The following is a 6,000-nucleotide window of genomic DNA, read 5'->3' as shown; positions in this document are numbered from 1 at the left end:
TGATGTTAGCAGCCCTCCTTTCAGCCTTGTGGTGGAAATGGTGAGAGCTATTTTTGAAAGTTTCCTCGGGAAAAAACAGACTTGGTCACACATTAAGGTTTAATTTTGACCATTTTCCCTTAATATTCAGCTTGCAGATGATGAACAGGAGCTATGAGTCCAACGTAAAGCTCGGCGAGGTCAGCAGTAACTTTTTCATCAAGTGGAACCACATTTTGATGAGGTCTGATATGACTTGTTCTCTTCCAGACTGTGTATTTAACAAGGAGACTTTGGTCTCACAGTCTCACTGCAAGGCTGAAAAACAGCTAGCTTTAAATCTCTGGGTATAGTAGGTGCAATCTGTGTACATTTTTCAACTGTCCCAAAGTGTGCAGATGTAGTATTTTTTCCACTTGACCTGAAAACATGAACATGATGTATGCTGTGTAGAGGGAGCACCCTGCACTCTTGGATTATCCTTTTTCCTGGTAAAAGGAGCACCAGAAAAGAAGTATCTGTAGAGGAGAATCCAGACAGAGTCTGGAGAATCTGGCTGATCCAATTAAAACTGCTGCTGTCGTAAGTTACAATAGATAAGCTTTCTGATGAAATGTTAGGTACTTGCAGAGAGAGGGATAATTGAACATTTCACAGTTCCTGTGTTAAAGGAAGTGCAGTGTTAGTAATATATATTGCACAAAAAAAGATTGCTGATCTTCATAACCAAATATTTACTGAGTCATTTTTAAAGAGGAATTCTGACTTTAAAGGACTGACATGGGATGCTTTGTACTTTGGCCTTTGTTGTTGACAAATGAAATGTCCTGGTGCAGGCCTCACCTTGCAGGTTTTAGGCCAAGAGGTAAACATGCATTTCTGGTGTTAGGTTTCAAAATCTGCTTTTCACAGCCGTACGAAGTAACCTAATTTAGGAAAATGAAAGAGAATCTAGTATATACTTTGAAGTGGAAAAATGAACTTTCAGACCTCTAACTTGTGAGCTTTCGGTGTATAACTATGTACTAATTCTGTTGATGAATTTTGGTGCTTCTGTTTGCACTCTTGTCCTCCTTCCCAGACAAATTGGGCACGGTGCATAGGCATGCATATCACCCAGCTTTCAGGAGATGGTACATATCCCACTACAGGGAACCGAGCTCTTTGGAAAACCTTTGACCAAAAGAATGTGTGTTAGCAAATGGCGTCTGGGCTTGACCCCACATCCCCTGGCCGTGTGGGCTGGGGAACCTGTAAGAGTGCTGCAGGGAGTGCCATGTAGGCAGAGGACAGCCTGCAGCAGGGCTCCTGCGTGTGGCTGGTGCGTGCCGTTGGCAAGTGCCCATTAAGTGGGTGGTTTTGGAGTCTGGCTCGCAACAGCCACTTGTTGCCAGGAATTTACAAATGCAAAATGCATATACAGAAAGACTAGTTTATTTCCTGGATTGTGCTTAGTAAAAGTGCAATTAGGCACATTAGGTTGTTCCATTTATGCCTATGTTCTACCAGTCTCTGCAAACACAGGGAGCCCATTCAAGCAAAGAACAGCTGTAGAAACACAGGTTTTCTGCAACCCACGTTGCTTCGGGGAGCCTGGAAGCAGCTTGCTCAGCTTGGGAAGTGCAAGTCTGTGGCTGGAAAATCTTCTCGCAGCACCTAGCAGTTACACTGAATCACAGTTTCCTCTTGTTTGTCTAGTAATTCAAAATGTCTTCTAGGAAAAATAAGACAGGCAGGTCTTGCATTCCAACTGGTATAAGGAAAGACATCACTAGAAAAGGCTAGTGGAAAAGAAAATTTGCATCTTTCTCTATACTTTGAAAGAAGGTATCATTGTTATTTCCGAATCAGTTGTAAACTATGCTTTCCTTTTTTTTTTTTTTTTAATTGTTATTAATGTAAGATTAAAATGCCACTAAAATGATTACTTCTGTCGTATATTATCATGCTTTCTTAAACTCTTCAGCTAGCAAATTTTATGAGATTTCCTGCGCTTGCGACATCCTCCATTTTGACAGCTAGCGAGAAAAGAAAAATTGAAACAAAAGACTTCAGTTAGCATCTGTACAGACATATAAAACAATTCATTAAGTTCCACGGTGCCCAAAATGTAGTCCGTTGCTCTCATGAAAAGTGGTCCAATGTTCAGTACATAACAAAAAAAATAATTGATTTATGGGCGGGCAATGATTTTTACAGAAGACTCTTAAGGACTATTCATGCTGAATTGCTTTGTGCCACTGCCTGAGACTACCACGCAGTTCTTTGATGTGCATGTTTATAGAATTGCACTCTACATGCAGCCTACTGCATGGCTGTTTTTAAGAGGCCCTGGAGCCCTGTGCCATCAGACCAACTGAGCAGAAAATGTTATCTACGGCACAAAGAATTAGTAAACTGTGTGCAGAAACAGCCAACCTGAAATTTTCTAGTATCAGTGAAATTCAGTATTGCACTGCTTACTATTTGTTGGCATGCTTTAAAGTGAAATCTTGCAAGGAGCGTAGAGTTTACCATTCTCTTCGACTGGTAAACAAGTATTGCACCTTCCTCTTGCAACGCTCTCAGTTGTCTCTCATAGCTCATTGTATTTTTTTTTGTTATTGCAATTGTTACAAAATGAATGCCGTTGGGAGGCTGTAATTATTGTTCTTCAACATCATTTCACTGTCATTGTGTCCCAGAACTGCTGTGTGCAGTAATGCACTCCCAGCCATCCACAGTGATAGCTGGAGTCCAGCGAGTGTTTTGCACCACTGCAGTGAAAAGTTTAGATGAGTGTCCTCCCCTCCCCTAAGCAACATGACTGTCAGTTGTAGGAGTTGCTTCATCATCTCAAGCTGTAGAAATAACTTTTAACTCTTAGTTAAGAGTCTTGTATGCAACTTCTGTGTGACTCAGATGTTTTTGATGAAAATTCCTGTACTTTGTTTTGTTTTGATTATTATTTCATAACAAACATGGTAAAGTGTACCAGTTGTAATGATACTTGCATCTACTGAGGCTATAGGGCAGCAGGCCTTTCCCGTTACACATCCTGGTCTTGGTAGTGGTGTAGACTTAGTTACTTGGAAAAACAACCCTGGTACACACAGGATCACTCAGCAGGGCTGGAACCGAGTCCAGAAGCAAAAAGCAATAATAGCTGATGGGCTGGGATCTTGGGGAGGTGAAGAGAGAGGAGGCATGGCCAAAGGCACACCACAGAGGACGGGAGGGGCTGGTTGGGAGCCCGGGCTGTGTGAGCCCTTCTGGCATATCCCATGGCATGAGGTTCTCAAGTCTTCTGTTCCTAAACTGATGATTGCCTGCTGAAAGAATTACAGATATACCCATGTGTTGGATGACAGCATCTCGGGCTATGAGTGGTACTCAGTTTGTTTCTTTTCTCACTAAACCTCAGTGGGGTTGAAACCAGGAGGGGATCCATGCAACTCTATATGGTGGAGTTTGGAGGGAAGAGCCAAGGTACACATAAAACAATTCTAACCATGAATGCCTTGGAAATGGTGTACAATACTCCCTAATAAGACTGTCAGAGTTATTAAAGTCAGAGTTTCAGGCACCTCAGCATGTCCTGCAATTTTAGAATCTTTCTGGCCATGCCACCTTCATGGTACCCCGGTATTATTTCTTAATAAGTAAAAAAAAATTAAGTATAAAATAATAAAATTAAAATTAAAACAATAAAATAAAAAAATAAGTTTCACAGTACTCTGAGGATGAGAATTCTGTTTCTTCTATGTTTTTTTCCAGTGGGAAGGTGAATCCGAGAAACAAATCAACACATCTGGGCTCTCAGAGCAAGTCAACTACTCACTACAAAGCCTAGTTTAATCTCTGGAGCATCTTAACATAGCTGCAGTGGGATGGAGCTTAATCACAACTAGCTTAACTTGCTGAAGTATTTAGCTTTTCAGAGATTTGCCAGCCAGTCTTGACTTCTATCTTGCTGTAGTTAAACCGTAACAGTAGTTTAATTAAAACAGAGGTTTTTTGTGCAGTGCTGGTTGATCTCTACAGGGATCATGCAAAATAAGGATAACTTGAAGAGGTATATGTCCTTTTCTGAGAAACTATATATGCACATATACACAAAAGAAAAGGGGGCGGGGGGGGGGGGGGGAATGGGGGAGAGAACTGTCTTAAGAAGCAGGATAGCATAAAAATTTTGCCTAAACTTCAGTGAGGGAAAGATGAGCCCTTATTCTTCATTTCAAAAGCAAAGTGATGTATATATTGTAATACTTGATTGATAAGTTTGAAGTCAGTGGAGAACAATATTGGCACACACCATCTAATAACTACATCACAATCAGCCTTTGAAACAATGCTTTATATCAGATTGCAACTATTTTCACTCCTAAGTAATTAATAGGACTGCTAGGAGAAATAAAGGCAGATGTTTCTCCAAAAACTGCAGCTTTTTTCCAGATTGCAATATGGTGCTGAATTGCATCTTTCGTTGAAGTCTGGTAACCTGTCCTGAAACCAGGATCTTCCTGTGAGCACAGGTCACTGTTCTCCCAGTACCAACCTCCTCTGGCACTCAGATCAGTGATCTGTGCAAAGTGCATAGGTTTGTGCCCGCAGAATTGGTCAGGCAAATAGAGGCGTGATCCTGTGCCCGTGTAGGAGATATAGCCCCACCAAGTCACACAAAGTCAACATGTGCCTTGGTTTCACTCCTGGCCTTTAGCACAGTTAGTTTGCCATTTCCCCTTGATACTGGATTGTGATTTTAATAGTGAACACTGGGGTGCGGATAGAGTAGAAAGGGAAATGTTCCTCTGGCATGTGAAAGTGCATAGATAGGAAACAGAAATACATCCCCAAAAGCTATTTAAAAAAAAAATAAAAATAAAAAATAAAGGCTGTGATTGTTTTAATAATGCAGTATTTCTTGGGAAAATTTCTCCAGATAAGAAAGCAGTGTTTTTTCACACTTGTTTTTAACTTTCAAAACTGATTGATGCACACTTAGGTTGCATGTCTTTAAACTAACCGGGTGACTCATGGGAACACAGAACAAGAAAGGTGAATGGATTTCCAAGTTTGGAGCTGTATGACTAGGAGAGATGCATTATGTGTTATTCTTAGTAAAGGTGCTGCAGAAAGGAAAAGCAAGCAATTCACTCAAGAGCTCTGTGTGAATATTTGTTTAACTTTTGCATCCTATTGCTTGAAGTGCAGTACCTTTTTGCCTCATGCAAATCAAAACCACTTATGGTTTCAGCAGAAAATCTCCACCGCCTAAAGAAATCTATTATGATAATTTAACTCATCAGCATGATAATGCTTAAAGAAATGAGGTCAGTTCGCTCACAGTAGGCTAAAGTGCAGCAAGGATTACAGTTGTAGGTGTTTATTGTAAGTGCAGATGTTTTCTTTTTTAAATTCCTTTCCAGAGTAGCAATGCTGGTTTTGAACATTTTGTATTTGAGCGTAATTCAAAAGCAGTAGCAGTGCCTCACTCACTGACATTTGTTGAGTCTCACAGTTTCTTGTGATACAGAAGTCATAAATCTCTTTAAAAGGATGTGAAAGAAGATGTGCTGGAAATACATTACAGCATATAAAGAAACAGTTGCTGAGCTCAGTGGGGGCGTACTAGTTGCAATAATCAGCAGGTGACAAAGCCCAGGAGTAGCTTGCCTGGGAAACAAAGACTGCAAGTGTTTGCTGGCATTTGCTAGTGGGGCTGAGCCTCTTCTCCAGCATATTTGCATTTCTTCACACAATGTCAAGAAGAAAAATACTCCCAGGTATCTCATAATAAGTACTGCAACCCTTGAGAGAAGGAGTTTGGAATGATTTTTATAAAAGCGGGGGGGGGGGTGGGCGCAAGGGTGGGAAAGGCATAATGGGGCAAGAGAGAAAGATGTTGACCTGTCTTTAGCACTGGGGCTGGCTCCCAGCAGATCAGGAGAGAAGAGACTCTAAGGAATCATGAACACCTGCTGGAATCGCATCCTATAAATTATTCCGTGGAGAGGGATGTAGGTTGCACTTGTGTCTTCT

Source organism: Anser cygnoides, chromosome Z (assembly GCF_040182565.1).
Source record: "Anser cygnoides isolate HZ-2024a breed goose chromosome Z, Taihu_goose_T2T_genome, whole genome shotgun sequence".
Lineage (NCBI taxonomy): Eukaryota > Metazoa > Chordata > Aves > Anseriformes > Anatidae > Anser > Anser cygnoides.
The sequence above is the reverse complement of the archived record's forward strand: the minus strand, read 5'-3'. Positions refer to the sequence as shown.